General features: G+C 36.4%; 1 protein-coding gene and 1 long non-coding RNA gene across 9 annotated transcripts in view; one reads left to right on the top strand and one right to left on the bottom strand.

Moving 5' to 3' along the window:
* Positions 1 to 10,000, top strand: part of LOC106875085 (protocadherin alpha-3) — a 229,776-nt gene that overhangs the window by 1,213 nt on the left and 218,563 nt on the right. The window lies entirely within an intron of this gene.
* The window catches only part of LOC149132684 (uncharacterized), a 451,111-nt gene that overhangs the window by 314,633 nt on the left and 126,478 nt on the right, over positions 1 to 10,000 (bottom strand). The gene's annotated exons all lie outside the window — the stretch shown is intronic.

Here is a 10,000-nt window from a genome sequence, read left to right as displayed (position 1 = left end):
GATGATGATGATGGTGGTGATGATGATGATGATGAAAAGGAGGAGGACAGAGATGGTAGCGTGTTGGTGGTGGTGGTGGTGGTGGGGAGGTAGGTCAGCAGGGCGGAAGTCATGCGGGGTCAGGTCGGGTCGGATCGGATCGGGTCGGGTCGGGTCGGGTCAGGACAGATCTGGAGCGTTAAGAATTTACGTGACTATCATATCGACGACGACAATAGTTGTGATGGTATTGAGAAAGCGATGACAACACTGATAAACGATGACGGCAATGATAACGATAACGATGGTGATGATGATGATGATGATGATGATGATGATGATTGTGATGGCAATAATGATGACGACAATGATTGCAAGGATGGTGATGATGATGATGATGATGATGGCGATGATTGTGATGGTAGTGATGATGATTGTGATCATATTGATGGTCACGGTTGCAGTGGTATGGTGGGGTGGACGTTGTGAAATTCATGTGGGTTAGGCCTGTGATGGAGTGTGGAAGAGTAAATTAAGTTATGATATTGATGACAATGCTGGCATTGATGGTGATGATGATGATGGTAGTGATAATGATGCTGGTTGTGGTGGTGATAATGATGCTGGTTGTGATGGTGGTGATGATGACAGTGGTGATGATAAAAATGAAAATCTTGGTGCTGATGCTGGTGATGAAAATGATGATGAATATGATGATGGTGGTGGTGATAATGTTAATGGTGGTGCTGCTGATGGTGGTGGTGGTGGTGATGACAACGATAGTAATGAATACAACATAAGTTGTAACTGCTTAGCCCCAGGCAACCTAATCAGGAGACCTATGATCAAAAACATTCCAACAATGACCATCATGTATTAACCCAAAACACATCCAATTTGGACTTCTTATTTTTTTAACATGATAGGTTATGGTTTGAGGAATATTTGGCTGTTGTTTCGAGTACATCTAGTGACCATACAGAGGTTTTATTATCATTTACTTGTCACATCAGGGGTGGTATATGATGGGGGCCCCGATGGTAGTTTGAAGTGGGGGTGGGGTTTAAGGCCAGTGTTGTAAAAGTTTTGAAGGAGTAGCCTAAAGCTGCATGCGGGGAGTGGGGGGAGCCACTGGTTGTGATACCAACAACAATGATGATGATGATGATGATGATGGTGGTGGTGGTGGTGGTGGTGGTGGCAGTGGCGGTAGTAAACAATGATGGAAATAATATGATGATGATGATGATGACGATGGTGGTGGTAGTGGTGGTGGTGGTGGTGGTGGTGGTGGTGGTGGTGCTGGTGGCATTAGTAGTGAACAATGATGGAAATGATATGATGGTGGTGGTGCTGGCAGTAGTGGTGGTAGTGGTGGAAATGGCAAGGGTGGATGTTGTGGCTGTAATGCTGCTGTTGCTGATAGTGACAACAACAGTGTTAACAATGTCAGTAGTCGATATGGTCAAGATGGTGGTGACAATGACGGTGGTGACAATGACGGTGGTAGGGGTTGTGCTTATGATGATGGTGATCATTATGATTACCATTTATGCGTTTGCCAAGAAAATGTAGACTTAATTATTATTATTATTATTATTATTATTATTATTATTAGTAGTAGTAGTAGTAGTAGTGGTGGTGGTGGTGGTGATTTTGGGACTGGTAGTAGAAGTAGTCATAATAATGTTTCAATTTTGGTACAAGGCCAGCAATTTTAGTGGTGGGGGCGAGTTAGTTGATGACATTGACCCAGTACTGCACTGGTACATTTATTTTATCAACCTCAGAAGGATGAAAAGCAAAGTTTGTTGACCTCAGCAAAGTTTGAACTCAGCAAAGTTTGAACTCAGCATGTAAAGAGTCAAAAGAAAATGCCACTAAACATTTTGTCTGACCCACAGAACAAACACAATAATAATCATAACTGAATGTGATGCTCCAGCTTGACCACAATCCAATGATGAATGCATGCTAGAGAATAAAAGAAAAGTTCTGAAAGATCAAGGCTAATTGACTGGATATTGTGATCAAAAACCCCAAAGAAATAGTGTCCCCAGCTTGAAGTATTTGCCCCAACAGTTTATAATATATCTTGCAAAGAATAAGGGAAACTTATCCACATACATTTATGGCCATGTGGTAAGAAGTTTGTTTCTCAACCATATGGTTCCAGGCTCAATCTCACGGCATGACACCTTGGGTAAATGTTTTCTTCTATGGCCTCAGGCTGATCAAAGTTTTGTGAGCGGATATGGTTACTGAAGTGCATGGAAGCCTGCCATGTATCAGAGTGAGTGAGTGAGTGAGTGTGTGTGTGTGAGCGTGAGTGAGTGTGTGTGTGTGTGTGTGTGTGTGTGTGCTTTGTTCCCCAAAACTTAGCCATTCAGCAGAACAGGCCAATAGAATAAGTACTGGTGTTGATTTGTTTAACTAAGACCTTTCAAGGCAATGCCCCTGCATGACTTCAGTTCAGTAACTGAAATAGAAATAAAAGATCTAAAAATAGAGATAACCATAATGTGGAGGATAAAAAACAAAACAATCCTTATAATATGAAATGTCTTTGGAATTAATTAACAAACATGCAGACCAATATGTAACTTATACCCAAAGATTTACAGATGTATGCAGCATACAGGAAATATTATTATTGTACACATAGTATAATACATATAATTATACTACACATATTAGTATAATAGTATAACTAAGTACACATTGTATAGAGTACTCTACAAAACAAAAAAGCAAAAACAAAATATTCAACATACATAGAGGTGTGCTCAGTAGGTATAGTGAAAGCACAGAATGAAAATAGAACCAGGCCAGCAATTCTGGGGGATGGGATAAGTCTATTACATCGACCCCTCTGCTCAATTGGTACTTATTTTATCGACCCTGAGAGGATTAAAGGCAAAGTCAACCTAGGTGGAATTTGAACTCAGAACATGCAGACAGACAAAATGCCACTAAGCATTTGATCAGTGTGCTAATGATTCTGCCAACTCACTGCCTTAGTAATAATAACAATAATAGTAATCCTTTCTACTAAAGGCACAAGGCCTGAAATTTGTGGGAGGGAATTAGTCGATTACATTGACCCCAGTGTTTCACTGGTACTGAATTTATTGATGCTGAAAGGATGAAAGGCAAAGTTGACCTTGGCGGAATTTAGGCTCACAACGTAGTGACGGGTGAAATACTACTAAGCATTTCGTCCAGCATGCTAACATTTCTGCTACCTTGCTGCCTTAATAATAATAATAATAGTAGTAGTAGTAGTAGTAGTAGTAGTAGTAGTAGTAGTAGTAGTAATAATAATAAAAATAGTAGTTGTAGTAGTAATAATAATAATAGTAGTAATAATAATAATAGTAATAGTAATAATGATAATAATAATAATAATAATAATAATAATAATAATAATAATAATAAAAATCCTTTCTGCTTAAGGCTTAAGGCCTTAAATTTTAGCAGGAGGGTTTGGTTGATTACATTGGACCCATGCTCAACTGGTACTTATTTCATTAAACCTTCAAGGATGAAAGGTAAAGTCAACTTCAATGGAGTATGAATGCAGAATGTCAAACCAGAAGACATATTGCTAGGCATTTTACATGGCATACTAATGATTCTGTCAGCTTGCAGCCTTAATAACAATAATAATAATAATAATAATAATAATAATGATAATAATAATAATAATGTGTTTCAAACAACAACAAGAACAATAATCATTTCCGTTGACAGCACAAGGTCTGAAATTTTGGAGGATGTAAAAAGTCAATCACATTGATCTCAGTACTTGACCGGTACTTAGTTCATCAACCCTGGAAGGGTGAAAGGCAAAGTTGACCTTGGCAGAATTTGAACTCAGAATGTAAAGAGGGATGAAATGCCACTAAGCATCTTGCCTGGCATGCTAATGGTTCTGCTAGCTCACTGCCTTAATAATAATAATAATAATAATAATAATAATAATAATAACAATAATAATAATGATTAATAATGATTTCAAATTTTGGCAAAAGGCCAGCAAGTTCATGGAAGGGGATAAGTTGATTACTTCAACCCCTGTGTGTAACTGGTACTTATTTTATCGACCCTGAAAAGATGAATGATAAACTTGACCTAAGCATAATTTGAACTCACAACCTAGAGACAGACGAAATGCCACTAAGCATTTTGCCTGGCACGCTGCCTAATGGCTTTTGACTTAGGCTGAAGGCCCAAATTTATCACAGTACTTGACAGGTACTTTTGCTTATCAACCATCAGCCCTGAAAAGATGAAAGGCAAAGCTGACTGTGATAAAACTTGAACCCAGAATGTAAACTGCTGGAAGAAATATCATAAGACATTTTATCAAATGCTCTAACAATTCTGTTGCTAATCTACTGCCTTAACAACAGCAACTACAACAATAAATTCTGACTTTGGCGCAAGGTCACAATTTTAAATAGGGGTGTATGTAACAAATTCTTCAGCTGGCAGAATTATTAGCACCCTGGACAAAATTCTTATGGTATTTCATCCATCTTCGTGTTCCGAGCTCAAATTCCACTGAGGTCACCTCTACTTTTCACCCTTTCGGGGGTCAACAAAATGAGTACCAGTCAAGCATTGGAGTCAATGTAATCAACTTACACCCTCCCCCGAAATTTCAGGTCTTGTGCCTTTAATAGAAAGGATGGCGAGCTGGCAGAATCGTTAGCACACTGGACGAAATGCTTAGTGGTATTTTGCCCATTGCTACATTGTGAGTTCAAATTCTGCCAAGGTTGACTTTGCTTTTCATTCATTTGAGGTCTATAAATCAAGTACCAGTGAAACGCTGGAGTCAATGTAAACAACTAGTCCCCCTCTTCAAAAAATTTAAAGCCTTGCACCTACAGCACAAAGGATGATTATTACTATTATTATTATTATTACTATTATTATTATTATTATTATTATTAGTAGTAGTAGTAGTAGTAGTAGTAGTATCATTATTATTATTATTATTATTATTATTATTATCATTATCATTATTATTATTAAAGAGGATAGCTGGCACAGTGAATAAAATACTTGATAACATTTGTTTTTCAGCTCATATCATTCTGAGTTCAAATCCTGTAAAAGTCAACTTTGTCTTTATTTTGGAGTTGATATAATACAGTGCCAGTCAAGTACTGGAGTTGATGTAGTTGAGTTGCCCCTGCCTTTAAAATTGCTGGCCCTGTGCCATAATTTAAAGCCAATACTATTATTATTATCATTACGTGAGAGAGCAGTATATGCCATCAAAGTAACACTAGGGTAAAATATATGAAGCCTAGTATACCCATTATGACTACTTGTCTGATAAGGGTACACCAGGCACATGCACCACAACCATGTGTGCATGACATGATGATCTCATATCAAGATAAACAGCACATGATCTTGCAGGTGGGGCCCAGTTAGAATTTTCTTCAGGTTGAGTAGCCCCTCCTACTCAAAAGATCCCTGAATAAGAGTGGTTTAAGGATGTCGAATGAAACACCAATGTTTCCAGATGTGAATTATTCAAACTCAATTATTATTATTAATGCAATGGGCTGGTAGAATCGTGAGCATGCTGGGCAAAATGTGCGTTCAAATTCTACCAAGGTCTACTTTGTTTTTCATCCTTTCAGGGTTGATAAAATAAGTACCAGTTGAAAACTAGGGTTCATGTAATCGACTCCTCCTTACCCACCAAAATTGCTACCCTTGTGGCAAAGTTTGAAACCATTATTATCATATTAGATTTTTATTAGTTAATAAATCAATTCAAAACTATTTCTGGTATAGGTGTAAGTTCAGAGAGTCTGGGTGAGAGATCTAGTCTGTTGAATCGACCCAGTATTTAACTGGTATTTATTGTATCAACATGATTAATGGTACTAATATGTGACAATAGATATGATTACATACTGTAAATGAAAACTGAACTGTGGTGTTGATGATATTGATATCCATAAAGATGGTAGCAATGGTGGGGATGGTTGTGTTGAGGATGATAGTGAAGAGGCTGATAATGGTGGTGGTGATGGTGGTGGTGACTGTGATTAAGAAGGTGACACTGATAACAGAGATGATGATGAACAATAAATAATAGAAGCAGCTGTTTTATGTCATGTTTTGCATAGAATTTTTTTTAAGAGGCCAGACATTAACTTGTGCATGAGTATGGATGGGTATGTATACATAAATGTGCGGTAAGTAGCTTGCTTACCAACCACATGGTTCTGGGTTCAATTCTACTGCATGTCACCTTGGGCAAGTGTCTTCTATAGCCTCAGGCTGACCAAAGCCTTGTGAGTGGATTTGGTAGACGGAAACTGACAGAAGCCTGTCATATGTGTGTGTGTGTGTGTGTGTGTGTGTGTGTGTGTGTGTTTGTCCCCCCACCATCACTTGACAATCGTTGCTGGTGTGTTTATGTCCCCATAACTTAGTGGTTTGGCAAAAGATACCAATAGGCTATGTACTAGACTTACAAAGAATAAGTCCTGGGGTCCATTTGTTCGACTAAAGGTGGTGCTCCAGCATGGCCACAGTCAAATGACTGAAACAAATAAAAGAATTCATATATATATATATATATATATATGATAGCAAAAATTTAGCACTAATTATAGCTGCACACAATGATAATAAATTTAAAAGTTTCCATATAAGTATTAGCAATAACAGTAACCAGAACTATAATTATAGATCAATATATAGCAATAATGTCAACATGAATGGACAGACCGTGGGTGACACAGCTGGGTATCAGGATAGGCAACCAATGGAGTTGAAGAGACCTGAGGGAGCTCCACAGTTGGCCTGGAAGTAGTGGATTTGAATCCTAGAGGGAAAAGTACTCAGAGTGTTGTCTCTGTGGAGAAGACTAATAGCTTAGAAGATAGACAGGAGAATATAAAAATCACATCTAGTGTAGGTGAAGTGGATCATAGTGATGGAAGTACTAGAATTATTAGTTGTGATTGTGCAAGGTATAGGTTCTGTCTGCTTGGCTCTGGTTGTAAACATAAAAATGTTGTTCACAGATGTAAGATTACCTCAGAGAACAGAGAATATTTCGATATAGAAGCTAGCTCATGTTATGTTAAGCAGAGAATTGCCAATCATGTAAGTTCTTTTAGAAATAGGGACAAAATGAATACTATCAGCCTTAGTAAGCTAATTTGGGCACTTAAAGATAGTAACAAAATATTTTTGATTGCTTGGGAAAATATTTGTGAAGCAAAACCTTATAGGATCGGTGATAATAGATGTAACCTATAAAGAAAATGTACAAAATTTTCTTTTCTAAATACACTATTATAAACACTAGACAGAAACATAAATTACCATCTATAGTAATTATACTAGTTAACATAATGATTGTGATAATTAATGATATTTTTGCAAATAATACTAAAATAATTTTAGTAATAATAACAAAAATAATATTAATTGAGGGTATAAACCCAAACAAAACTGAATTACTTCTGAATAAAGAATGTACTCCATACAGTAAATGTAAGCAAAACTGCAACAGTTGATTGTAATATGAATGAACATTTTATAAACCATGATTCAACTGTAATACCAGTGGAGGTGATTATAAGACCAGAATTCAATTTGATTTAAAAAGTAATGTTATAACCAACGCAGAAAGGTTGTTTGAATTGGTTCACTTTGAAAACGTTGTGATGGACTCTTGATGAAATAGCAGTGACTAGGATGCATAATTGCGTACAGAGCCTATGTGTAGTTGCTGCAATTGAAACATATGTTGGTCATTGTTACATATGCTGTAGAAAACGTTTTTAGTAAAAACGTTTTGGATGCAAATAAATCTCCACTCTCCTCTTCATTTTCAATTATACACACACACACACAAATGTATATAAATATATATGTAAATATATATATAAATATATATGTAAATATATATATAAATATATATGTAAATATACATACAAATATATATGTAAATATACATACATATATATATGTAAATATACATACATACATATATATATATATATATATATATATATATATATATATATATATATATATATATATATATATATTACATATGTGTATGTGTCTTTCATTTCGTCTGTGATTCCTCACTTCCTGGGGCAGTCATAGTTGTACTGTTGTGACATTCAACAAGCAAGTTTTAGACATTACAAATGTGGCAGTGCCATTCCATCTCTGGATCCAAATACAGACGATTTCACTTTTATTAACCCCCCCCCCCCCCCCAAGACCAAACGAAAAAGAGAGGGAAAAATCAGCCCTAGTCCTGGAACAGTATTCTTTATTGGACCTGGGAAAGATAAAAGGCAAAGTTGACTTCAGTGTGATTTGAACACTGAGTCTAGAGAGTTAAAATGACTATTGTACAACATTCTATCTGATGCTCTAACAACTGTCAATTTGCTGCCTATATGCTGCCCTGCAGATACAGTATCTTCTAAGTTCTCAGTAATCTTTGTAATATAAAATATCATGCACTGACTTCAAAATGCATTGAGTGTTGCTTTTGATTTGCAGAGTAGACAACTTAAACACATATATGATGACCAATAATACATGTATTATTACTACTACTACATGTGTGTGTGTGTGTGTGTGTGTGTGTGTGTGTGTGTGTATGGACATGACTGTGTGGATAAAATGTTGGCGCAGAAAGTATGTTTTTGGTATAGCTTCAATACAAAGCATGCAGCTCCTTGGGCAAATATCTTTTATAACTTAGCCTCACATTGACCAAATACTTCTTAAGTTATATGCGGTAGAGAGAAAAGTATCATGCACACACACAAACACATTAGTGCAGGCATTCATGCATGCATGTGTACGTGTGTGTATGTGTATGTATATGTGTATATAGCTTTGTATGCATATGTATGAAAACCTATGTATACACACACATATGCATGCATACATATGAATATGTGTGTATATATATGAAGATATGTGTACAAACATGCATACATATACATATGCATATACACGTAACTCATATATCAACTCAGATATAAATGTACATATATATATATATATATATATATATATATATATATGTATCTCAAAGCCTTGTAAGTGAATTAGGTAAACGGAAACTGAAGGAAGCCCGTCATATGTATATATGATCATTTTTTGTCTTGTGATTCTAGTTTTATGCCACTGCAAATCTAAGTTCTAAGACAAAGTTTTCATTAAACAAATTATATACTCCTCATCTTGTATTGAGTACTCCTTTACTCTTTAGTTGAAAAGAAAATAGATCATTGATATGGCAGTGTGGTAAGAAGTTTGCTTTCCAACTACATGGTTCTCAATTCAGTTCCACTGCGTGGCAACTTTCGCTGGTGTCTTCCACAATAGACCTAGACTGATCAAGCCCTTGTGAGTGGATTTGTTGGGCAGAAACTGAAAGAAGTCCATTGTAGATATCTATATATGTATGTGTGTGCATCAGCGTCTGTTCTTCCCACTACCACTTGACAACCGATGTTGGTTTGTTTATGTCTCCAGAATATAGTAGCTTGGTGAAAAAGATCCATAGAATAAGTAGCAGGCTTAAAACAAATAAGCACTGAGTTCGATTCATTCAACTAAACCCTTCAAGTTAGTGACCCAGCCTGACCACTATCCAATGACTGAAACAAGCTATGTGTGTGTGTGTGTGTGTGTGTATGTGTGTACGTGCTTGTGTGTGTGTGTGTATGTGTGTACGTGCTTGTGTGTCTGTGCATGTGCGTGCGTGTAAGTGTGTGTGTGCACATGTATGTGCGTGTGTGCATGCACATGTGTGTGTGTGTGTGCATAGAGAGATAGAGAGATGATGGCGTTACATGTCATGGAAAAATGATTTGACAACAAAAAATTGTGTTAGGTCTTAGTACCAATATGGTGCATTAAAACAATGAGTTTGACCCAATAAAAATTAATTTTGCTAGCTTCATTGACTTTAATGATAATGGATATAAACATTTGTGTG

Source organism: Octopus bimaculoides, chromosome 14 (genome assembly GCF_046866305.1).
Source record: "Octopus bimaculoides isolate indiv1 chromosome 14, ASM4686630v1, whole genome shotgun sequence".
Lineage (NCBI taxonomy): Eukaryota > Metazoa > Mollusca > Cephalopoda > Octopoda > Octopodidae > Octopus > Octopus bimaculoides.
Note: the sequence above shows the minus strand (reverse complement) of the source record. Positions and strands in the feature narration are given on the sequence as shown.